Source organism: Hemiscyllium ocellatum, chromosome 39 (assembly GCF_020745735.1).
Source record: "Hemiscyllium ocellatum isolate sHemOce1 chromosome 39, sHemOce1.pat.X.cur, whole genome shotgun sequence".
In the NCBI taxonomy this organism is placed as follows: Eukaryota; Metazoa; Chordata; class Chondrichthyes; order Orectolobiformes; family Hemiscylliidae; genus Hemiscyllium; species Hemiscyllium ocellatum.
Genome location: NC_083439.1, coordinates 41203110 through 41230367, shown reverse-complemented (window position 1 = coordinate 41230367; position 27258 = coordinate 41203110).

Here is a 27258-nt window from a genome sequence, read left to right as displayed (position 1 = left end):
TTAAATGAATGAGAGGAGCTCGACTCATTGAATTAGCATTTGCAGTTTGTTTCATTGAATGAATGAGAGACGGTCAACTCAAAGAATTATTCCTTGCAGTCTCTTTCATTGAATGAATGCGAGCAGTTTGTTTAATCGAATGAATGGCAAAAGCTGGACTCATTGGATTAGCACATGCAGTGTGTTTCATAGAATGAATGAGTGCAGTTTGATTCATTGAGTGAATGCAGTTGGATTCACTAAATAAATGATTTACGTTAGTTTCATTGCATCAACGAATACCTTTTCATTCAATGAATCATTGATTGAAGTTCGATACAAAGTTTGAATGAATGAAATTTGTTTCTTCCCAGATATTGACTGGGAGAGCTATTGCTCGAGTTCATTAGATGGGTCGGTGTTTGTCCAATGTGTGCAGGAGGGTTTCCTGACACAATATGTCGACAGGCCAACAAGAGGTGAGGCTATACTGGATTTGGATCTCGGTAATGAACCAGGCCAGGTGTTAGACTGGGAGGTAGGTGAGCACTTCGGGGACAGTGACCACAACTCGGTGACTTTTACTTTAGTGATGGAGAGGGATAAGTGTGCGCCGCAGGGCAAGAGTTATAGCTGGGGGCAGGGAAATTATGATGCAGTGAGGCATGATTTAGGATGGGTGGATTGGAAAAACAGGCTTCAAGAGAAGAACACTAATGAGATGTGGGGATTGTTCAAGGAGCAGCTACTACGTGTCCTCAATAAGTATGTACCAGTCAGGCATGGTGTAAAGGGCCTTGTGAGGCAGCCGTGGTTAGTAAGGAATTGGAATCCCTTGTGAAAGCGAAGAAGGCGGCATATGTAAAGATGAGGCGTGAAGGTTCAGTTGGGGCGATAGAGGTAGCCAGGAAGGATCTAAAGAGAGAGCTAAGAGATGCGAGAAGGGGACATGAAAAGTCTTTAGCTGGTAGGATTAGGGAAAACCCAAAGGCTTTTATGTCAGGAATAAAAGGATGACTAGTGTAGTTATCGGTCCAGTCAAGGATAGTAGTGGGAAGTTGTGTGTGGAGGCGGAGGAGATTGGAGAGACACTAAATCAATACTTTTCGTCAGTATTCAATCAGGAACAGGACACTGTTGCTGATGTGAATATGGAGTCACAAATGATTAGAATGGATGGCCTGTAAATATGCAGGGAAGAGGTTCTGGGAATATTGGAGAGGATGAAAATAGGCCCTCCTGGGCCTGATGAATGAGAGGAGCTCGACTCATTGAATTAGCCCTTGCAGTTTGTTTGATTGAATGAATGAGAGAAGGTCAACTCAAAGAATTATTCCTTGCAGTCTCTTTCATTGAATGAATGCGAGCAGTTTGTTTAATCGAATGAATGGCAAAAGCTGGACTCATTGGATTAGCACATGCAGTGTGTTTCATAGAATGAATGAGTGCAGTTTGATTCATTGAGTGAATGCAGTTGGATTCACTAAATAAATGATTTACGTTAGTTTCATTGCATCAACGAATACCTTTTCATTCAATGAATCATTGATTGAAGTTCGATACAAAGTTTGAATGAATGAAATTTGTTTCTTGAAATAATGGCAAAAGCTCCACTCATTGAATTAACACGGTCAGTCAGTTTCATTGAATGAGTAAATGCAGTCTGTTTCTTTTAATCCATGCCTTAAGCTCGTTGCATTGAATGATTGAAAGAAGATCAACACATTGAAGTAACACGTGCAGTTATCTTCGTCGAACGAATGAGTTTAGCTGGTAGCACTGAATGAAATGCAGAAGTTCTCCACTTTGAATTAACACGTGCAGTCCGTTTCCTTCAATGAATGAATGCAGTTTGATTCACTAAGTAAATGAGTAAAGTTGGTTTCAATGAATCAAAGAATAAGGTTTGATTCATTGACTCAATGGTTGAAGTTTTATTCAATGTTTGAATGAATGTCGTTTGTTTCCTTGAATGAAAGGGTTACGCTCGAGAAATGGAATAAATGAGAGAAACTCTACTCATTGCACTAACCCGTGCATTCTGTTTGATTGAATGAATGTATGCAGTTTGTTTGATTGAAAAAATGCATTTAGCTCGAAGCATGATTTAATGAAAGAAAGCTCTACTCATTGAATTAACACGTTCTGCTTGTTTCATTGAACGAATGATTCAAGCTTGACACATTGAATGAATGAGTGAAACTCTACTCATTGAATTAACAGATGCAGCCTGTTTCATTGAATGAATGCATGCAGTTTGTTTCATTGAATGAATGCGTTTAGCTCGTTGCATTGAATGAAAGCAGATGCTCTATTCTTTGATTTAACACATGCAGTGAGTTTCACTGAATGAATGAATGCAGTTTGATTCCCTAAGTAAAAGAGTAAAGTTGGTTTCCTTGAATCAACGAATAAGGTTTGATTCATTGAATCAATGTCTGAAATTTTATGCAACGTTTGAATGAATGTCGTTTGCTTCCTTGAATGAAAGGGTTACGCTCGAGAAATGGAATAAATGAGAGAAACTCTACTCATTCCACTCACCCATTCATTCTCTATCATTGAATGGATGCATGCAGTTTGTTGCACTGAATGAAAGTGTGCAGTTTCGTTCTTTGAATTCAGCAAGATCTGGAAAAATTGGATTAGCATGCTTAGTGTTTTTCATTGAACGAATGTCTGATCTTTGATTCATTGAGTGATTGAATGCTGTTGGATTTCCTTAAGGAATGAGTTAAGTTTGTTTCATTGAATCAATGAATTGCGGTTGATTTTTTGAATCCATAATTGAAGATTGAATCAATGAATGAACGAATGCAGTTTGTTGAATTGAATTAAAGCGTTAAGCTCGAGACATTGCATAAATGAGAGAAGCTTCACACATTGAATTAGCACGTACAGTTTGTTTCATTGAACGAACGTGTGAATTTTTTTTTGTTGAGTCAATGCGCTGAACTCGTGACATTAAATGAATGAGAGGAGCTCGACTCATTGAATTAGCATTTGCAGTTTGTTTCATTGAATGAATGAGAGACGGTCAACTCAAAGAATTATTCCTTGCAATCTCTTTCATTGAATGAATGCGAGCAGTTTGTTTAATCGAATGAATGGCAAAAGCTGGACTCATTGGATTAGCACATGCAATGTGTTTCATAGAATGAATGAGTGCAGTTTGATTCATTGAGTGAATGCAGTTGGATTCACTAAATAAATGATTTACGTTAGTTTCATTGCATCAACGAATACCTTTTCATTCAATGAATCATTGATTGAAGTTCGATACAAAGTTTGAATGAATGAAATTTGTTTCTTCCCAGATATTGACTGGGAGAGCTATTGCTCGAGTTCATTAGATGGGTCGGTGTTTGTCCAATGTGTGCAGGTGGGTTTCCTGACACAATATGTCGACAGGCCAACAAGAGGTGAGGCTATACTGGATTTGGATCTCGGTAATCAACCAGGCCAGGTGTTAGACTGGGAGGTAGGTGAGCACTTCGGGGACAGTGACCACAACTCGGTGACTTTTACTTTAGTGATGGAGAGGGATAAGTGTGCGCCGCAGGGCAAGAGTTATAGCTGGGGGCAGGGAAATTATGATGCAGTGAGGCATGATTTAGGATGGGTGGATTGGAAAACAGGCTTCAAGAGAAGAACACTAATGAGATGTGGGGATTGTTCAAGGAGCAGCTACTACGTGTCCTCAATAAGTATGTACCAGTCAGGCATGGTGTAAAGGGCCTTGTGAGGCAGCCGTGGTTTAGTAAGGAATTGGAATCCCTTGTGAAAGCGAAGAAGGCGGCATATGTAAAGATGAGGCGTGAAGGTTCAGTTGGGGCGATAGAGGTAGCCAGGAAGGATCTAAAGAGAGAGCTAAGAGATGCGAGAAGGGGACATGAAAGTCTTTAGCTGGTAGGATTAGGGAAAACCCAAAGGCTTTCTATAGGTATGTCAGGAATAAAAGGATGACTAGTGTAGGTATCGGTCCAGTCAAGGATAGTAGTGGGAAGTTGTGTGTGGAGGCGGAGGAGATTGGAGAGACACTAAATCAATACTTTTCGTCAGTATTCAATCAGGAACAGGACACTGTTGCTGATGTGAATATGGAGTCACAAATGATTAGAATGGATGGCCTGTAAATATGCAGGGAAGAGGTTCTGGGAATATTGGAGAGGATGAAAATAGGCCCTCCTGGGCCTGATGAATGAGAGGAGCTCGACTCATTGAATTAGCCCTTGCAGTTTGTTTGATTGAATGAATGAGAGAAGGTCAACTCAAAGAATTATTCCTTGCAGTCTCTTTCATTGAATGAATGCGAGCAGTTTGTTTAATCGAATGAATGGCAAAAGCTGGACTCATTGGATTAGCACATGCAGTGTGTTTCATAGAATGAATGAGTGCAGTTTGATTCATTGAGTGAATGCAGTTGGATTCACTAAATAAATGATTTACGTTAGTTTCATTGCATCAACGAATACCTTTTCATTCAATGAATCATTGATTGAAGTTCGATACAAAGTTTGAATGAATGAAATTTGTTTCTTGAAATAATGGCAAAAGCTCCACTCATTGAATTAACACGGTCAGTCAGTTTCATTGAATGAGTAAATGCAGTCTGTTTCTTTTAATCCATGCCTTAAGCTCGTTGCATTGAATGATTGAAAGAAGATCAACACATTGAAGTAACACGTGCAGTTATCTTCGTCGAACGAATGAGTTTAGCTGGTAGCACTGAATGAAATGCAGAAGTTCTCCACTTTGAATTAACACGTGCAGTCCGTTTCCTTCAATGAATGAATGCAGTTTGATTCACTAAGTAAATGAGTAAAGTTGGTTTCAATGAATCAAAGAATAAGGTTTGATTCATTGACTCAATGGTTGAAGTTTTATTCAATGTTTGAATGAATGTCGTTTGTTTCCTTGAATGAAAGGGTTACGCTCGAGAAATGGAATAAATGAGAGAAACTCTACTCATTGCACTAACCCGTGCATTCTGTTTGATTGAATGAATGTATGCAGTTTGTTTGATTGAAAAAATGCATTTAGCTCGAAGCATGATTTAATGAAAGAAAGCTCTACTCATTGAATTAACACGTTCTGCTTGTTTCATTGAACGAATGATTCAAGCTTGACACATTGAATGAATGAGTGAAACTCTACTCATTGAATTAACAGATGCAGCCTGTTTCATTGAATGAATGCATGCAGTTTGTTTCATTGAATGAATGCGTTTAGCTCGTTGCATTGAATGAAAGCAGATGCTCTATTCTTTGATTTAACACATGCAGTGAGTTTCACTGAATGAATGAATGCAGTTTGATTCCCTAAGTAAAAGAGTAAAGTTGGTTTCCTTGAATCAACGAATAAGGTTTGATTCATTGAATCAATGTCTGAAATTTTATGCAACGTTTGAATGAATGTCGTTTGCTTCCTTGAATGAAAGGGTTACGCTCGAGAAATGGAATAAATGAGAGAAACTCTACTCATTCCACTCACCCATTCATTCTCTATCATTGAATGGATGCATGCAGTTTGTTGCACTGAATGAAAGTGTGCAGTTTCGTTCTTTGAATTCAGCAAGATCTGGAAAAATTGGATTAGCATGCTTAGTGTTTTTCATTGAACGAATGTCTGATCTTTGATTCATTGAGTGATTGAATGCTGTTGGATTTCCTTAAGGAATGAGTTAAGTTTGTTTCATTGAATCAATGAATTGCGGTTGATTTTTTGAATCCATAATTGAAGATTGAATCAATGAATGAACGAATGCAGTTTGTTGAATTGAATTAAAGCGTTAAGCTCGAGACATTGCATAAATGAGAGAAGCTTCACACATTGAATTAGCACGTACAGTTTGTTTCATTGAACGAACGTGTGAATTTTTTTTTGTTGAGTCAATGCGCTGAACTCGTGACATTAAATGAATGAGAGGAGCTCGACTCATTGAATTAGCATTTGCAGTTTGTTTCATTGAATGAATGAGAGACGGTCAACTCAAAGAATTATTCCTTGCAATCTCTTTCATTGAATGAATGCGAGCAGTTTGTTTAATCGAATGAATGGCAAAAGCTGGACTCATTGGATTAGCACATGCAATGTGTTTCATAGAATGAATGAGTGCAGTTTGATTCATTGAGTGAATGCAGTTGGATTCACTAAATAAATGATTTACGTTAGTTTCATTGCATCAACGAATACCTTTTCATTCAATGAATCATTGATTGAAGTTCGATACAAAGTTTGAATGAATGAAATTTGTTTCTTCCCAGATATTGACTGGGAGAGCTATTGCTCGAGTTCATTAGATGGGTCGGTGTTTGTCCAATGTGTGCAGGAGGGTTTCCTGACACAATATGTCGACAGGCCAACAAGAGGTGAGGCTATACTGGATTTGGATCTCGGTAATCAACCAGGCCAGGTGTTAGACTGGGAGGTAGGTGAGCACTTCGGGGACAGTGACCACAACTCGGTGACTTTTACTTTAGTGATGGAGAGGGATAAGTGTGCGCCGCAGGGCAAGAGTTATAGCTGGGGGCAGGGAAATTATGATGCAGTGAGGCATGATTTAGGATGGGTGGATTGGAAAAACAGGCTTCAAGAGAAGAACACTAATGAGATGTGGGGATTGTTCAAGGAGCAGCTACTACGTGTCCTCAATAAGTATGTACCAGTCAGGCATGGTGTAAAGGGCCTTGTGAGGCAGCCGTGGTTTAGTAAGGAATTGGAATCCCTTGTGAAAGCGAAGAAGGCGGCATATGTAAAGATGAGGCGTGAAGGTTCAGTTGGGGCGATAGAGGTAGCCAGGAAGGATCTAAAGAGAGAGCTAAGAGATGCGAGAAGGGGACATGAAAAGTCTTTAGCTGGTAGGATTAGGGAAAACCCAAAGGCTTTCTATAGGTATGTCAGGAATAAAAGGATGACTAGTGTAGGTATCGGTCCAGTCAAGGATAGTAGTGGGAAGTTGTGTGTGGAGGCGGAGGAGATTGGAGAGACACTAAATCAATACTTTTCGTCAGTATTCAATCAGGAACAGGACACTCTTGCTGATGTGAATATGGAGTCACAAATGATTAGAATGGATGGCCTGTAAATATGCAGGGAAGAGGTTCTGGGAATATTGGAGAGGATGAAAATAGGCCCTCCTGGGCCTGATGAATGAGAGGAGCTCGACTCATTGAATTAGCCCTTGCAGTTTGTTTGATTGAATGAATGAGAGAAGGTCAACTCAAAGAATTATTCCTTGCAGTCTCTTTCATTGAATGAATGCGAGCAGTTTGTTTAATCGAATGAATGGCAAAAGCTGGACTCATTGGATTAGCACATGCAGTGTGTTTCATAGAATGAATGAGTGCAGTTTGATTCATTGAGTGAATGCAGTTGGATTCACTAAATAAATGATTTACGTTAGTTTCATTGCATCAACGAATACCTTTTCATTCAATGAATCATTGATTGAAGTTCGATACAAAGTTTGAAAGAATGAAATTTGTTTCTTGAAGTAATGGCAAAAGCTCCACTCATTGAATTAACACGGTCAGTCAGTTTCATTGAATGAGTAAATGCAGTCTGTTTCTTTTAATCCATGCCTTAAGCTCGTTGCATTGAATGATTGAAAGAAGATCAACACATTGAAGTAACACGTGCAGTTATCTTCGTCGAACGAATGAGTTTAGCTGGTAGCACTGAATGAAATGCAGAAGTTCTCCACTTTGAATTAACACGTGCAGTCCGTTTCCTTCAATGAATGAATGCAGTTTGATTCACTAAGTAAATGAGTAAAGTTGGTTTCAATGAATCAAAGAATAAGGTTTGATTCATTGACTCAATGGTTGAAGTTTTATTCAATGTTTGAATGAATGTCGTTTGTTTCCTTGAATGAAAGGGTTACGCTCGAGAAATGGAATAAATGAGAGAAACTCTACTCATTGCACTAACCCGTGCATTCTGTTTGATTGAATGAATGTATGCAGTTTGTTTGATTGAAAAAATGCATTTAGCTCGAAGCATGATTTAATGAAAGAAAGCTCTACTCATTGAATTAACACGTTCTGCTTGTTTCATTGAACGAATGATTCAAGCTTGACACATTGAATGAATGAGTGAAACTCTACTCATTGAATTAACAGATGCAGCCTGTTTCATTGAATGAATGCATGCAGTTTGTTTCATTGAATGAATGCGTTTAGCTCGTTGCATTGAATGAAAGCAGATGCTCTATTCTTTGATTTAACACATGCAGTGAGTTTCACTGAATGAATGAATGCAGTTTGATTCCCTAAGTAAAAGAGTAAAGTTGGTTTCCTTGAATCAACGAATAAGGTTTGATTCATTGAATCAATGTCTGAAATTTTATGCAACGTTTGAATGAATGTCGTTTGCTTCCTTGAATGAAAGGGTTACGCTCGAGAAATGGAATAAATGAGAGAAACTCTACTCATTCCACTCACCCATTCATTCTCTATCATTGAATGGATGCATGCAGTTTGTTGCACTGAATGAAAGTGTGCAGTTTCGTTCTTTGAATTCAGCAAGATCTGGAAAAATTGGATTAGCATGCTTAGTGTTTTTCATTGAACGAATGTCTGATCTTTGATTCATTGAGTGATTGAATGCTGTTGGATTTCCTTAAGGAATGAGTTAAGTTTGTTTCATTGAATCAATGAATTGCGGTTGATTTTTTGAATCCATAATTGAAGATTGAATCAATGAATGAACGAATGCAGTTTGTTGAATTGAATTAAAGCGTTAAGCTCGAGACATTGCATAAATGAGAGAAGCTTCACACATTGAATTAGCACGTACAGTTTGTTTCATTGAACGAACGTGTGAATTTTTTTTTGTTGAGTCAATGCGCTGAACTCGTGACATTAAATGAATGAGAGGAGCTCGACTCATTGAATTAGCATTTGCAGTTTGTTTCATTGAATGAATGAGAGACGGTCAACTCAAAGAATTATTCCTTGCAATCTCTTTCATTGAATGAATGCGAGCAGTTTGTTTAATCGAATGAATGGCAAAAGCTGGACTCATTGGATTAGCACATGCAATGTGTTTCATAGAATGAATGAGTGCAGTTTGATTCATTGAGTGAATGCAGTTGGATTCACTAAATAAATGATTTACGTTAGTTTCATTGCATCAACGAATACCTTTTCATTCAATGAATCATTGATTGAAGTTCGATACAAAGTTTGAATGAATGAAATTTGTTTCTTCCCAGATATTGACTGGGAGAGCTATTGCTCGAGTTCATTAGATGGGTCGGTGTTTGTCCAATGTGTGCAGGTGGGTTTCCTGACACAATATGTCGACAGGCCAACAAGAGGTGAGGCTATACTGGATTTGGATCTCGGTAATCAACCAGGCCAGGTGTTAGACTGGGAGGTAGGTGAGCACTTCGGGGACAGTGACCACAACTCGGTGACTTTTACTTTAGTGATGGAGAGGGATAAGTGTGCGCCGCAGGGCAAGAGTTATAGCTGGGGGCAGGGAAATTATGATGCAGTGAGGCATGATTTAGGATGGGTGGATTGGAAAAACAGGCTTCAAGAGAAGAACACTAATGAGATGTGGGGATTGTTCAAGGAGCAGCTACTACGTGTCCTCAATAAGTATGTACCAGTCAGGCATGGTGTAAAGGGCCTTGTGAGGCAGCCGTGGTTTAGTAAGGAATTGGAATCCCTTGTGAAAGCGAAGAAGGCGGCATATGTAAAGATGAGGCGTGAAGGTTCAGTTGGGGCGATAGAGGTAGCCAGGAAGGATCTAAAGAGAGAGCTAAGAGATGCGAGAAGGGGACATGAAAAGTCTTTAGCTGGTAGGATTAGGGAAAACCCAAAGGCTTTCTATAGGTATGTCAGGAATAAAAGGATGACTAGTGTAGGTATCGGTCCAGTCAAGGATAGTAGTGGGAAGTTGTGTGTGGAGGCGGAGGAGATTGGAGAGACACTAAATCAATACTTTTCGTCAGTATTCAATCAGGAACAGGACACTGTTGCTGATGTGAATATGGAGTCACAAATGATTAGAATGGATGGCCTGTAAATATGCAGGGAAGAGGTTCTGGGAATATTGGAGAGGATGAAAATAGGCCCTCCTGGGCCTGATGAATGAGAGGAGCTCGACTCATTGAATTAGCCCTTGCAGTTTGTTTGATTGAATGAATGAGAGAAGGTCAACTCAAAGAATTATTCCTTGCAGTCTCTTTCATTGAATGAATGCGAGCAGTTTGTTTAATCGAATGAATGGCAAAAGCTGGACTCATTGGATTAGCACATGCAGTGTGTTTCATAGAATGAATGAGTGCAGTTTGATTCATTGAGTGAATGCAGTTGGATTCACTAAATAAATGATTTACGTTAGTTTCATTGCATCAACGAATACCTTTTCATTCAATGAATCATTGATTGAAGTTCGATACAAAGTTTGAATGAATGAAATTTGTTTCTTGAAGTAATGGCAAAAGCTCCACTCATTGAATTAACACGGTCAGTCAGTTTCATTGAATGAGTAAATGCAGTCTGTTTCTTTTAATCCATGCCTTAAGCTCGTTGCATTGAATGATTGAAAGAAGATCAACACATTGAAGTAACACGTGCAGTTATCTTCGTCGAACGAATGAGTTTAGCTGGTAGCACTGAATGAAATGCAGAAGTTCTCCACTTTGAATTAACACGTGCAGTCCGTTTCCTTCAATGAATGAATGCAGTTTGATTCACTAAGTAAATGAGTAAAGTTGGTTTCAATGAATCAAAGAATAAGGTTTGATTCATTGACTCAATGGTTGAAGTTTTATTCAATGTTTGAATGAATGTCGTTTGTTTCCTTGAATGAAAGGGTTACGCTCGAGAAATGGAATAAATGAGAGAAACTCTACTCATTGCACTAACCCGTGCATTCTGTTTGATTGAATGAATGTATGCAGTTTGTTTGATTGAAAAAATGCATTTAGCTCGAAGCATGATTTAATGAAAGAAAGCTCTACTCATTGAATTAACACGTTCTGCTTGTTTCATTGAACGAATGATTCAAGCTTGACACATTGAATGAATGAGTGAAACTCTACTCATTGAATTAACAGATGCAGCCTGTTTCATTGAATGAATGCATGCAGTTTGTTTCATTGAATGAATGCGTTTAGCTCGTTGCATTGAATGAAAGCAGATGCTCTATTCTTTGATTTAACACATGCAGTGAGTTTCACTGAATGAATGAATGCAGTTTGATTCCCTAAGTAAAAGAGTAAAGTTGGTTTCCTTGAATCAACGAATAAGGTTTGATTCATTGAATCAATGTCTGAAATTTTATGCAACGTTTGAATGAATGTCGTTTGCTTCCTTGAATGAAAGGGTTACGCTCGAGAAATGGAATAAATGAGAGAAACTCTACTCATTCCACTCACCCATTCATTCTCTATCATTGAATGGATGCATGCAGTTTGTTGCACTGAATGAAAGTGTGCAGTTTCGTTCTTTGAATTCAGCAAGATCTGGAAAAATTGGATTAGCATGCTTAGTGTTTTTCATTGAACGAATGTCTGATCTTTGATTCATTGAGTGATTGAATGCTGTTGGATTTCCTTAAGGAATGAGTTAAGTTTGTTTCATTGAATCAATGAATTGCGGTTGATTTTTTGAATCCATAATTGAAGATTGAATCAATGAATGAACGAATGCAGTTTGTTGAATTGAATTAAAGCGTTAAGCTCGAGACATTGCATAAATGAGAGAAGCTTCACACATTGAATTAGCACGTACAGTTTGTTTCATTGAACGAACGTGTGAAATTTTTTTTTGTTGAGTCAATGCGCTGAACTCGTGACATTAAATGAATGAGAGGAGCTCGACTCATTGAATTAGCATTTGCAGTTTGTTTCATTGAATGAATGAGAGACGGTCAACTCAAAGAATTATTCCTTGCAATCTCTTTCATTGAATGAATGCGAGCAGTTTGTTTAATCGAATGAATGGCAAAAGCTGGACTCATTGGATTAGCACATGCAATGTGTTTCATAGAATGAATGAGTGCAGTTTGATTCATTGAGTGAATGCAGTTGGATTCACTAAATAAATGATTTACGTTAGTTTCATTGCATCAACGAATACCTTTTCATTCAATGAATCATTGATTGAAGTTCGATACAAAGTTTGAATGAATGAAATTTGTTTCTTCCCAGATATTGACTGGGAGAGCTATTGCTCGAGTTCATTAGATGGGTCGGTGTTTGTCCAATGTGTGCAGGAGGGTTTCCTGACACAATATGTCGACAGGCCAACAAGAGGTGAGGCTATACTGGATTTGGATCTCGGTAATGAACCAGGCCAGGTGTTAGACTGGGAGGTAGGTGAGCACTTCGGGGACAGTGACCACAACTCGGTGACTTTTACTTTAGTGATGGAGAGGGATAAGTGTGCGCCGCAGGGCAAGAGTTATAGCTGGGGGCAGGGAAATTATGATGCAGTGAGGCATGATTTAGGATGGGTGGATTGGAAAAACAGGCTTCAAGAGAAGAACACTAATGAGATGTGGGGATTGTTCAAGGAGCAGCTACTACGTGTCCTCAATAAGTATGTACCAGTCAGGCATGGTGTAAAGGGCCTTGTGAGGCAGCCGTGGTTTAGTAAGGAATTGGAATCCCTTGTGAAAGCGAAGAAGGCGGCATATGTAAAGATGAGGCGTGAAGGTTCAGTTGGGGCGATAGAGGTAGCCAGGAAGGATCTAAAGAGAGAGCTAAGAGATGCGAGAAGGGGACATGAAAAGTCTTTAGCTGGTAGGATTAGGGAAAACCCAAAGGCTTTCTATAGGTATGTCAGGAATAAAAGGATGACTAGTGTAGGTATCGGTCCAGTCAAGGATAGTAGTGGGAAGTTGTGTGTGGAGGCGGAGGAGATTGGAGAGACACTAAATCAATACTTTTCGTCAGTATTCAATCAGGAACAGGACACTGTTGCTGATGTGAATATGGAGTCACAAATGATTAGAATGGATGGCCTGTAAATATGCAGGGAAGAGGTTCTGGGAATATTGGAGAGGATGAAAATAGGCCCTCCTGGGCCTGATGAATGAGAGGAGCTCGACTCATTGAATTAGCCCTTGCAGTTTGTTTGATTGAATGAATGAGAGAAGGTCAACTCAAAGAATTATTCCTTGCAGTCTCTTTCATTGAATGAATGCGAGCAGTTTGTTTAATCGAATGAATGGCAAAAGCTGGACTCATTGGATTAGCACATGCAGTGTGTTTCATAGAATGAATGAGTGCAGTTTGATTCATTGAGTGAATGCAGTTGGATTCACTAAATAAATGATTTACGTTAGTTTCATTGCATCAACGAATACCTTTTCATTCAATGAATCATTGATTGAAGTTCGATACAAAGTTTGAATGAATGAAATTTGTTTCTTGAAGTAATGGCAAAAGCTCCACTCATTGAATTAACACGGTCAGTCAGTTTCATTGAATGAGTAAATGCAGTCTGTTTCTTTTAATCCATGCCTTAAGCTCGTTGCATTGAATGATTGAAAGAAGATCAACACATTGAAGTAACACGTGCAGTTATCTTCGTCGAACGAATGAGTTTAGCTGGTAGCACTGAATGAAATGCAGAAGTTCTCCACTTTGAATTAACACGTGCAGTCCGTTTCCTTCAATGAATGAATGCAGTTTGATTCACTAAGTAAATGAGTAAAGTTGGTTTCAATGAATCAAAGAATAAGGTTTGATTCATTGACTCAATGGTTGAAGTTTTATTCAATGTTTGAATGAATGTCGTTTGTTTCCTTGAATGAAAGGGTTACGCTCGAGAAATGGAATAAATGAGAGAAACTCTACTCATTGCACTAACCCGTGCATTCTGTTTGATTGAATGAATGTATGCAGTTTGTTTGATTGAAAAAATGCATTTAGCTCGAAGCATGATTTAATGAAAGAAAGCTCTACTCATTGAATTAACACGTTCTGCTTGTTTCATTGAACGAATGATTCAAGCTTGACACATTGAATGAATGAGTGAAACTCTACTCATTGAATTAACAGATGCAGCCTGTTTCATTGAATGAATGCATGCAGTTTGTTTCATTGAATGAATGCGTTTAGCTCGTTGCATTGAATGAAAGCAGATGCTCTATTCTTTGATTTAACACATGCAGTGAGTTTCACTGAATGAATGAATGCAGTTTGATTCCCTAAGTAAAAGAGTAAAGTTGGTTTCCTTGAATCAACGAATAAGGTTTGATTCATTGAATCAATGTCTGAAATTTTATGCAACGTTTGAATGAATGTCGTTTGCTTCCTTGAATGAAAGGGTTACGCTCGAGAAATGGAATAAATGAGAGAAACTCTACTCATTCCACTCACCCATTCATTCTCTATCATTGAATGGATGCATGCAGTTTGTTGCACTGAATGAAAGTGTGCAGTTTCGTTCTTTGAATTCAGCAAGATCTGGAAAAATTGGATTAGCATGTTTTTCATTGAACGAATGTCTGATCTTTGATTCATTGAGTGATTGAATGCTGTTGGATTTCCTTAAGGAATGAGTTAAGTTTGTTTCATTGAATCAATGAATTGCGGTTGATTTTTTGAATCCATAATTGAAGATTGAATCAATGAATGAACGAATGCAGTTTGTTGAATTGAATTAAAGCGTTAAGCTCGAGACATTGCATAAATGAGAGAAGCTTCACACATTGAATTAGCACGTACAGTTTGTTTCATTGAACGAACGTGTGAAATTTTTTTTTGTTGAGTCAATGCGCTGAACTCGTGACATTAAATGAATGAGAGGAGCTCGACTCATTGAATTAGCATTTGCAGTTTGTTTCATTGAATGAATGAGAGACGGTCAACTCAAAGAATTATTCCTTGCAGTCTCTTTCATTGAATGAATGCGAGCAGTTTGTTTAATCGAATGAATGGCAAAAGCTGGACTCATTGGATTAGCACATGCAGTGTGTTTCATAGAATGAATGAGTGCAGTTTGATTCATTGAGTGAATGCAGTTGGATTCACTAAATAAATGATTTACGTTAGTTTCATTGCATCAACGAATACCTTTTCATTCAATGAATCATTGATTGAAGTTCGATACAAAGTTTGAATGAATGAAATTTGTTTCTTCCCAGATATTGACTGGGAGAGCTATTGCTCGAGTTCATTAGATGGGTCGGTGTTTGTCCAATGTGTGCAGGAGGGTTTCCTGACACAATATGTCGACAGGCCAACAAGAGGTGAGGCTATACTGGATTTGGATCTCGGTAATGAACCAGGCCAGGTGTTAGACTGGGAGGTAGGTGAGCACTTCGGGGACAGTGACCACAACTCGGTGACTTTTACTTTAGTGATGGAGAGGGATAAGTGTGCGCCGCAGGGCAAGAGTTATAGCTGGGGGCAGGGAAATTATGATGCAGTGAGGCATGATTTAGGATGGGTGGATTGGAAAAACAGGCTTCAAGAGAAGAACACTAATGAGATGTGGGGATTGTTCAAGGAGCAGCTACTACGTGTCCTCAATAAGTATGTACCAGTCAGGCATGGTGTAAAGGGCCTTGTGAGGCAGCCGTGGTTTAGTAAGGAATTGGAATCCCTTGTGAAAGCGAAGAAGGCGGCATATGTAAAGATGAGGCGTGAAGGTTCAGTTGGGGCGATAGAGGTAGCCAGGAAGGATCTAAAGAGAGAGCTAAGAGATGCGAGAAGGGGACATGAAAAGTCTTTAGCTGGTAGGATTAGGGAAAACCCAAAGGCTTTCTATAGGTATGTCAGGAATAAAAGGATGACTAGTGTAGGTATCGGTCCAGTCAAGGATAGTAGTGGGAAGTTGTGTGTGGAGGCGGAGGAGATTGGAGAGACACTAAATCAATACTTTTCGTCAGTATTCAATCAGGAACAGGACACTGTTGCTGATGTGAATATGGAGTCACAAATGATTAGAATGGATGGCCTGTAAATATGCAGGGAAGAGGTTCTGGGAATATTGGAGAGGATGAAAATAGGCCCTCCTGGGCCTGATGAATGAGAGGAGCTCGACTCATTGAATTAGCCCTTGCAGTTTGTTTGATTGAATGAATGAGAGAAGGTCAACTCAAAGAATTATTCCTTGCAGTGTCTTTCATTGAATGAATGCGAGCAGTTTGTTTAATCGAATGAATGGCAAAAGCTGGACTCATTGGATTAGCACATGCAGTGTGTTTCATAGAATGAATGAGTGCAGTTTGATTCATTGAGTGAATGCAGTTGGATTCACTAAATAAATGATTTACGTTAGTTTCATTGCATCAACGAATACCTTTTCATTCAATGAATCATTGATTGAAGTTCGATACAAAGTTTGAATGAATGAAATTTGTTTCTTGAAATAATGGCAAAAGCTCCACTCATTGAATTAACACGGTCAGTCAGTTTCATTGAATGAGTAAATGCAGTCTGTTTCTTTTAATCCATGCCTTAAGCTCGTTGCATTGAATGATTGAAAGAAGATCAACACATTGAAGTAACACGTGCAGTTATCTTCGTCGAACGAATGAGTTTAGCTGGTAGCACTGAATGAAATGCAGAAGTTCTCCACTTTGAATTAACACGTGCAGTCCGTTTCCTTCAATGAATGAATGCAGTTTGATTCACTAAGTAAATGAGTAAAGTTGGTTTCAATGAATCAAAGAATAAGGTTTGATTCATTGACTCAATGGTTGAAGTTTTATTCAATGTTTGAATGAATGTCGTTTGTTTCCTTGAATGAAAGGGTTACGCTCGAGAAATGGAATAAATGAGAGAAACTCTACTCATTGCACTAACCCGTGCATTCTGTTTGATTGAATGAATGTATGCAGTTTGTTTGATTGAAAAAATGCATTTAGCTCGAAGCATGATTTAATGAAAGAAAGCTCTACTCATTGAATTAACACGTTCTGCTTGTTTCATTGAACGAATGATTCAAGCTTGACACATTGAATGAATGAGTGAAACTCTACTCATTGAATTAACAGATGCAGCCTGTTTCATTGAATGAATGCATGCAGTTTGTTTCATTGAATGAATGCGTTTAGCTCGTTGCATTGAATGAAAGCAGATGCTCTATTCTTTGATTTAACACATGCAGTGAGTTTCACTGAATGAATGAATGCAGTTTGATTCCCTAAGTAAAAGAGTAAAGTTGGTTTCCTTGAATCAACGAATAAGGTTTGATTCATTGAATCAATGTCTGAAATTTTATGCAACGTTTGAATGAATGTCGTTTGCTTCCTTGAATGAAAGGGTTACGCTCGAGAAATGGAATAAATGAGAGAAACTCTACTCATTCCACTCACCCATTCATTCTCTATCATTGAATGGATGCATGCAGTTTGTTGCACTGAATGAAAGTGTGCAGTTTCGTTCTTTGAATTCAGCAAGATCTGGAAAAATTGGATTAGCATGCTTAGTGTTTTTCATTGAACGAATGTCTGATCTTTGATTCATTGAGTGATTGAATGCTGTTGGATTTCCTTAAGGAATGAGTTAAGTTTGTTTCATTGAATCAATGAATTGCGGTTGATTTTTTGAATCCATAATTGAAGATTGAATCAATGAATGAACGAATGCAGTTTGTTGAATTGAATTAAAGCGTTAAGCTCGAGACATTGCATAAATGAGAGAAGCTTCACACATTGAATTAGCACGTACAGTTTGTTTCATTGAACGAACGTGTGAAATTTTTTTTTGTTGAGTCAATGCGCTGAACTCGTGACATTAAATGAATGAGAGGAGCTCGACTCATTGAATTAGCATTTGCAGTTTGTTTCATTGAATGAATGAGAGACGGTCAACTCAAAGAATTATTCCTTGCAGTCTCTTTCATTGAATGAATGCGAGCAGTTTGTTTAATCGAATGAATGGCAAAAGCTGGACTCATTGGATTAGCACATGCAGTGTGTTTCATAGAATGAATGAGTGCAGTTTGATTCATTGAGTGAATGCAGTTGGATTCACTAAATAAATGATTTACGTTAGTTTCATTGCATCAACGAATACCTTTTCATTCAATGAATCATTGATTGAAGTTCGATACAAAGTTTGAATGAATGAAATTTGTTTCTTCCCAGATATTGACTGGGAGAGCTATTGCTCGAGTTCATTAGATGGGTCGGTGTTTGTCCAATGTGTGCAGGAGGGTTTCCTGACACAATATGTCGACAGGCCAACAAGAGGTGAGGCTATACTGGATTTGGATCTCGGTAATGAACCAGGCCAGGTGTTAGACTGGGAGGTAGGTGAGCACTTCGGGACAGTGACCACAACTCGGTGACTTTTACTTTAGTGATGGAGAGGGATAAGTGTGCGCCGCAGGGCAAGAGTTATAGCTGGGGGCAGGGAAATTATGATGCAGTGAGGCATGATTTAGGATGGGTGGATTGGAAAAACAGGCTTCAAGAGAAGAACACTAATGAGATGTGGGGATTGTTCAAGGAGCAGCTACTACGTGTCCTCAATAAGTATGTACCAGTCAGGCATGGTGTAAAGGGCCTTGTGAGGCAGCCGTGGTTTAGTAAGGAATTGGAATCCCTTGTGAAAGCGAAGAAGGCGGCATATGTAAAGATGAGGCGTGAAGGTTCAGTTGGGGCGATAGAGGTAGCCAGGAAGGATCTAAAGAGAGAGCTAAGAGATGCGAGAAGGGGACATGAAAAGTCTTTAGCTGGTAGGATTAGGGAAAACCCAAAGGCTTTCTATAGGTATGTCAGGAATAAAAGGATGACTAGTGTAGGTATCGGTCCAGTCAAGGATAGTAGTGGGAAGTTGTGTGTGGAGGCGGAGGAGATTGGAGAGACACTAAATCAATACTTTTCGTCAGTATTCAATCAGGAACAGGACACTGTTGCTGATGTGAATATGGAGTCACAAATGATTAGAATGGATGGCCTGTAAATATGCAGGGAAGAGGTTCTGGGAATATTGGAGAGGATGAAAATAGGCCCTCCTGGGCCTGATGAATGAGAGGAGCTCGACTCATTGAATTAGCCCTTGCAGTTTGTTTGATTGAATGAATGAGAGAAGGTCAACTCAAAGAATTATTCCTTGCAGTCTCTTTCATTGAATGAATGCGAGCAGTTTGTTTAATCGAATGAATGGCAAAAGCTGGACTCATTGGATTAGCACATGCAGTGTGTTTCATAGAATGAATGAGTGCAGTTTGATTCATTGAGTGAATGCAGTTGGATTCACTAAATAAATGATTTACGTTAGTTTCATTGCATCAACGAATACCTTTTCATTCAATGAATCATTGATTGAAGTTCGATACAAAGTTTGAATGAATGAAATTTGTTTCTTGAAATAATGGCAAAAGCTCCACTCATTGAATTAACACGGTCAGTCAGTTTCATTGAATGAGTAAATGCAGTCTGTTTCTTTTAATCCATGCCTTAAGCTCGTTGCATTGAATGATTGAAAGAAGATCAACACATTGAAGTAACACGTGCAGTTATCTTCGTCGAACGAATGAGTTTAGCTGGTAGCACTGAATGAAATGCAGAAGTTCTCCACTTTGAATTAACACGTGCAGTCCGTTTCCTTCAATGAATGAATGCAGTTTGATTCACTAAGTAAATGAGTAAAGTTGGTTTCAATGAATCAAAGAATAAGGTTTGATTCATTGACTCAATGGTTGAAGTTTTATTCAATGTTTGAATGAATGTCGTTTGTTTCCTTGAATGAAAGGGTTACGCTCGAGAAATGGAATAAATGAGAGAAACTCTACTCATTGCACTAACCCGTGCATTCTGTTTGATTGAATGAATGTATGCAGTTTGTTTGATTGAAAAAATGCATTTAGCTCGAAGCATGATTTAATGAAAGAAAGCTCTACTCATTGAATTAACACGTTCTGCTTGTTTCATTGAACGAATGATTCAAGCTTGACACATTGAATGAATGAGTGAAACTCTACTCATTGAATTAACAGATGCAGCCTGTTTCATTGAATGAATGCATGCAGTTTGTTTCATTGAATGAATGCGTTTAGCTCGTTGCATTGAATGAAAGCAGATGCTCTATTCTTTGATTTAACACATGCAGTGAGTTTCACTGAATGAATGAATGCAGTTTGATTCCCTAAGTAAAAGAGTAAAGTTGGTTTCCTTGAATCAACGAATAAGGTTTGATTCATTGAATCAATGTCTGAAATTTTATGCAACGTTTGAATGAATGTCGTTTGCTTCCTTGAATGAAAGGGTTACGCTCGAGAAATGGAATAAATGAGAGAAACTCTACTCATTCCACTCACCCATTCATTCTCTATCATTGAATGGATGCATGCAGTTTGTTGCACTGAATGAAAGTGTGCAGTTTCGTTCTTTGAATTCAGCAAGATCTGGAAAAATTGGATTAGCATGCTTAGTGTTTTTCATTGAACGAATGTCTGATCTTTGATTCATTGAGTGATTGAATGCTGTTGGATTTCCTTAAGGAATGAGTTAAGTTTGTTTCATTGAATCAATGAATTGCGGTTGATTTTTTGAATCCATAATTGAAGATTGAATCAATGAATGAACGAATGCAGTTTGTTGAATTGAATTAAAGCGTTAAGCTCGAGACATTGCATAAATGAGAGAAGCTTCACACATTGAATTAGCACGTACAGTTTGTTTCATTGAACGAACGTGTGAAATTTTTTTTTGTTGAGTCAATGCGCTGAACTCGTGACATTAAATGAATGAGAGGAGCTCGACTCATTGAATTAGCATTTGCAGTTTGTTTCATTGAATGAATGAGAGACGGTCAACTCAAAGAATTATTCCTTGCAGTCTCTTTCATTGAATGAATGCGAGCAGTTTGTTTAATCGAATGAATGGCAAAAGCTGGACTCATTGGATTAGCACATGCAGTGTGTTTCATAGAATGAATGAGTGCAGTTTGATTCATTGAGTGAATGCAGTTGGATTCACTAAATAAATGATTTACGTTAGTTTCATTGCATCAACGAATACCTTTTCATTCAATGAATCATTGATTGAAGTTCGATACAAAGTTTGAATGAATGAAATTTGTTTCTTCCCAGATATTGACTGGGAGAGCTATTGCTCGAGTTCATTAGATGGGTCGGTGTTTGTCCAATGTGTGCAGGAGGGTTTCCTGACACAATATGTCGACAGGCCAACAAGAGGTGAGGCTATACTGGATTTGGATCTCGGTAATGAACCAGGCCAGGTGTTAGACTGGGAGGTAGGTGAGCACTTCGGGGACAGTGACCACAACTCGGTGACTTTTACTTTAGTGATGGAGAGGGATAAGTGTGCGCCGCAGGGCAAGAGTTATAGCTGGGGGCAGGGAAATTATGATGCAGTGAGGCATGATTTAGGATGGGTGGATTGGAAAAACAGGCTTCAAGAGAAGAACACTAATGAGATGTGGGGATTGTTCAAGGAGCAGCTACTACGTGTCCTCAATAAGTATGTACCAGTCAGGCATGGTGTAAAGGGCCTTGTGAGGCAGCCGTGGTTTAGTAAGGAATTGGAATCCCTTGTGAAAGCGAAGAAGGCGGCATATGTAAAGATGAGGCGTGAAGGTTCAGTTGGGGCGATAGAGGTAGCCAGGAAGGATCTAAAGAGAGAGCTAAGAGATGCGAGAAGGGGACATGAAAAGTCTTTAGCTGGTAGGATTAGGGAAAACCCAAAGGCTTTCTATAGGTATGTCAGGAATAAAAGGATGACTAGTGTAGGTATCGGTCCAGTCAAGGATAGTAGTGGGAAGTTGTGTGTGGAGGCGGAGGAGATTGGAGAGACACTAAATCAATACTTTTCGTCAGTATTCAATCAGGAACAGGACACTGTTGCTGATGTGAATATGGAGTCACAAATGATTAGAATGGATGGCCTGTAAATATGCAGGGAAGAGGTTCTGGGAATATTGGAGAGGATGAAAATAGGCCCTCCTGGGCCTGATGAATGAGAGGAGCTCGACTCATTGAATTAGCCCTTGCAGTTTGTTTGATTGAATGAATGAGAGAAGGTCAACTCAAAGAATTATTCCTTGCAGTCTCTTTCATTGAATGAATGCGAGCAGTTTGTTTAATCGAATGAATGGCAAAAGCTGGACTCATTGGATTAGCACATGCAGTGTGTTTCATAGAATGAATGAGTGCAGTTTGATTCATTGAGTGAATGCAGTTGGATTCACTAAATAAATGATTTACGTTAGTTTCATTGCATCAACGAATACCTTTTCATTCAATGAATCATTGATTGAAGTTCGATACAAAGTTTGAATGAATGAAATTTGTTTCTTGAAATAATGGCAAAAGCTCCACTCATTGAATTAACACGGTCAGTCAGTTTCATTGAATGAGTAAATGCAGTCTGTTTCTTTTAATCCATGCCTTAAGCTCGTTGCATTGAATGATTGAAAGAAGATCAACACATTGAAGTAACACGTGCAGTTATCTTCGTCGAACGAATGAGTTTAGCTGGTAGCACTGAATGAAATGCAGAAGTTCTCCACTTTGAATTAACACGTGCAGTCCGTTTCCTTCAATGAATGAATGCAGTTTGATTCACTAAGTAAATGAGTAAAGTTGGTTTCAATGAATCAAAGAATAAGGTTTGATTCATTGACTCAATGGTTGAAGTTTTATTCAATGTTTGAATGAATGTCGTTTGTTTCCTTGAATGAAAGGGTTACGCTCGAGAAATGGAATAAATGAGAGAAACTCTACTCATTGCACTAACCCGTGCATTCTGTTTGATTGAATGAATGTATGCAGTTTGTTTGATTGAAAAAATGCATTTAGCTCGAAGCATGATTTAATGAAAGAAAGCTCTACTCATTGAATTAACACGTTCTGCTTGTTTCATTGAACGAATGATTCAAGCTTGACACATTGAATGAATGAGTGAAACTCTACTCATTGAATTAACAGATGCAGCCTGTTTCATTGAATGAATGCATGCAGTTTGTTTCATTGAATGAATGCGTTTAGCTCGTTGCATTGAATGAAAGCAGATGCTCTATTCTTTGATTTAACACATGCAGTGAGTTTCACTGAATGAATGAATGCAGTTTGATTCCCTAAGTAAAAGAGTAAAGTTGGTTTCCTTGAATCAACGAATAAGGTTTGATTCATTGAATCAATGTCTGAAATTTTATGCAACGTTTGAATGAATGTCGTTTGCTTCCTTGAATGAAAGGGTTACGCTCGAGAAATGGAATAAATGAGAGAAACTCTACTCATTCCACTCACCCATTCATTCTCTATCATTGAATGGATGCATGCAGTTTGTTGCACTGAATGAAAGTGTGCAGTTTCGTTCTTTGAATTCAGCAAGATCTGGAAAAATTGGATTAGCATGTTTTTCATTGAACGAATGTCTGATCTTTGATTCATTGAGTGATTGAATGCTGTTGGATTTCCTTAAGGAATGAGTTAAGTTTGTTTCATTGAATCAATGAATTGCGGTTGATTTTTTGAATCCATAATTGAAGATTGAATCAATGAATGAACGAATGCAGTTTGTTGAATTGAATTAAAGCGTTAAGCTCGAGACATTGCATAAATGAGAGAAGCTTCACACATTGAATTAGCACGTACAGTTTGTTTCATTGAACGAACGTGTGAAATTTTTTTTTGTTGAGTCAATGCGCTGAACTCGTGACATTAAATGAATGAGAGGAGCTCGACTCATTGAATTAGCATTTGCAGTTTGTTTCATTGAATGAATGAGAGACGGTCAACTCAAAGAATTATTCCTTGCAGTCTCTTTCATTGAATGAATGCGAGCAGTTTGTTTAATCGAATGAATGGCAAAAGCTGGACTCATTGGATTAGCACATGCAGTGTGTTTCATAGAATGAATGAGTGCAGTTTGATTCATTGAGTGAATGCAGTTGGATTCACTAAATAAATGATTTACGTTAGTTTCATTGCATCAACGAATACCTTTTCATTCAATGAATCATTGATTGAAGTTCGATACAAAGTTTGAATGAATGAAATTTGTTTCTTGAAATAATGGCAAAAGCTCCACTCATTGAATTAACACGGTCAGTCAGTTTCATTGAATGAGTAAATGCAGTCTGTTTCTTTTAATCCATGCCTTAAGCTCGTTGCATTGAATGATTGAAAGAAGATCAACACATTGAAGTAACACGTGCAGTTATCTTCGTCGAACGAATGAGTTTAGCTGGTAGCACTGAATGAAATGCAGAAGTTCTCCACTTTGAATTAACACGTGCAGTCCGTTTCCTTCAATGAATGAATGCAGTTTGATTCACTAAGTAAATGAGTAAAGTTGGTTTCAATGAATCAAAGAATAAGGTTTGATTCATTGACTCAATGGTTGAAGTTTTATTCAATGTTTGAATGAATGTCGTTTGTTTCCTTGAATGAAAGGGAAATGGAATAAATGAGAGAAACTCTACTCATTGCACTAACCCGTGCATTCTGTTTGATTGAATGAATGTATGCAGTTTGTTTGATTGAAAAAATGCATTTAGCTCGAAGCATGATTTAATGAAAGAAAGCTCTACTCATTGAATTAACACATTCTGCTTGTTTCATTGAACGAATGATTCAAGCTTGACACATTGAATGAATGAGTGAAACTCTACTCATTGAATTAACAGATGCAGCCTGTTTCATTGAATGAATGCATGCAGTTTGTTTCATTGAATGAATGCGTTTAGCTCGTTGCATTGAATGAAAGCAGATGCTCTATTCTTTGATTTAACACATGCAGTGAGTTTCACTGAATGAATGAATGCAGTTTGATCCCTAAGTAAAAGAGTAAAGTTGGTTTCCTTGAATCAACGAATAAGGTTTGATTCATTGAATCAATGTCTGAGATTTTATGCAACGTTTGAATGAATGTCGTTTGCTTCCTTGAATGAAAGGGTTACGCTCGAGAAATGGAATAAATGAGAGAAACTCTACTCATTCCACTCACCCATTCATTCTCTATCATTGAATGGATGCATGCAGTTTGTTGCACTGAATGAAAGTGTGCAGTTTCGTTCTTTGAATTCAGCAAGATCTGGAAAAATTGGATTAGCATGTTTTTCATTGAACGAATGTCTGATCTTTGATTCATTGAGTGATTGAATGCTGTTGGATTTCCTTAAGGAATGAGTTCAGTTTGTTTCATTGAATCAATGAATTGCGGTTGATTTTTTGAATCCATAATTGAAGATTGAATCAATGAATGAACGAATGCAGTTTGTTGAATTGAATTAAAGCGTTAAGCTCGAGACATTGCATAAATGAGAGAAGCTTCACACATTGAATTAGCACGTACAGCTTGTTTCATTGAACGAACGTGTGAAATTTTTTTTTGTTGAGTCAATGCGCTGAACTCGTGACATTAAATGAATGAGAGGAGCTCGACTCATTGAATTAGCCCTTGCAGTTTGTTTGATTGAATGAATGAGAGAAGGTCAACTCAAAGAATTATTCCTTGCAGTCTCTTTCATTGAATGAATGCGAGCAGTTTGTTTAATCGAATGAATGGCAAAAGCTGGACTCATTGGATTAGCACATGCAGTGTGTTTCATAGAATGAATGAGTGCAGTTTGATTCATTGAGTGAATGCAGTTGGATTCACTAAATAAATGATTTACGTTAGTTTCATTGCATCAACGAATACCTTTTCATTCAATGAATCATTGATTGAAGTTCGATACAAAGTTTGAATGAATGAAATTTGTTTCTTGAAATAATGGCAAAAGCTCCACTCATTGAATTAACACGGTCAGTCAGTTTCATTGAATGAGTAAATGCAGTCTGTTTCTTTTAATCCATGCCTTAAGCTCGTTGCATTGAATGATTGAAAGAAGATCAACACATTGAAGTAACACGTGCAGTTATCTTCGTCGAACGAATGAGTTTAGCTGGTAGCACTGAATGAAATGCAGAAGTTCTCCACTTTGAATTAACACGTGCAGTCCGTTTCCTTCAATGAATGAATGCAGTTTGATTCACTAAGTAAATGAGTAAAGTTGGTTTCAATGAATCAAAGAATAAGGTTTGATTCATTGACTCAATGGTTGAAGTTTTATTCAATGTTTGAATGAATGTCGTTTGTTTCCTTGAATGAAAGGGTTACGCTCGAGAAATGGAATAAATGAGAGAAACTCTACTCATTGCACTAACCCGTGCATTCTGTTTGATTGAATGAATGTATGCAGTTTGTTTGATTGAAAAAATGCATTTAGCTCGAAGCATGATTTAATGAAAGAAAGCTCTACTCATTGAATTAACACGTTCTGCTTGTTTCATTGAACGAATGATTCAAGCTTGACACATTGAATGAATGAGTGAAACTCTACTCATTGAATTAACAGATGCAGCCTGTTTCATTGAATGAATGCATGCAGTTTGTTTCATTGAATGAATGCGTTTAGCTCGTTGCATTGAATGAAAGCAGATGCTCTATTCTTTGATTTAACACATGCAGTGAGTTTCACTGAATGAATGAATGAATGCAGTTTGATTCCCTAAGTAAAAGAGTAAAGTTGGTTTCCTTGAATCAACGAATAAGGTTTGATTCATTGAATCAATGTCTGAAATTTTATGCAACGTTTGAATGAATGTCGTTTGCTTCCTTGAATGAAAGGGTTACGCTCGAGAAATGGAATAAATGAGAGAAACTCTACTCATTCCACTCACCCATTCATTCTCTATCATTGAATGGATGCATGCAGTTTGTTGCACTGAATGAAAGTGTGCAGTTTCGTTCTTTGAATTCAGCAAGATCTGGAAAAATTGGATTAGCATGCTTAGTGTTTTTCATTGAACGAATGTCTGATCTTTGATTCATTGAGTGATTGAATGCTGTTGGATTTCCTTAAGGAATGAGTTAAGTTTGTTTCATTGAATCAATGAATTGCGGTTGATTTTTTGAATCCATAATTGAAGATTGAATCAATGAATGAACGAATGCAGTTTGTTGAATTGAATTAAAGCGTTAAGCTCGAGACATTGCATAAATGAGAGAAGCTTCACACATTGAATTAGCACGTACAGTTTGTTTCATTGAACGAACGTGTGAAATTTTTTTTTGTTGAGTCAATGCGCTGAACTCGTGACATTAAATGAATGAGAGGAGCTCGACTCATTGAATTAGCATTTGCAGTTTGTTTCATTGAATGAATGAGAGACGGTCAACTCAAAGAATTATTCCTTGCAGTCTCTTTCATTGAATGAATGCGAGCAGTTTGTTTAATCGAATGAATGGCAAAAGCTGGACTCATTGGATTAGCACATGCAGTGTGTTTCATAGAATGAATGAGTGCAGTTTGATTCATTGAGTGAATGCAGTTGGATTCACTAA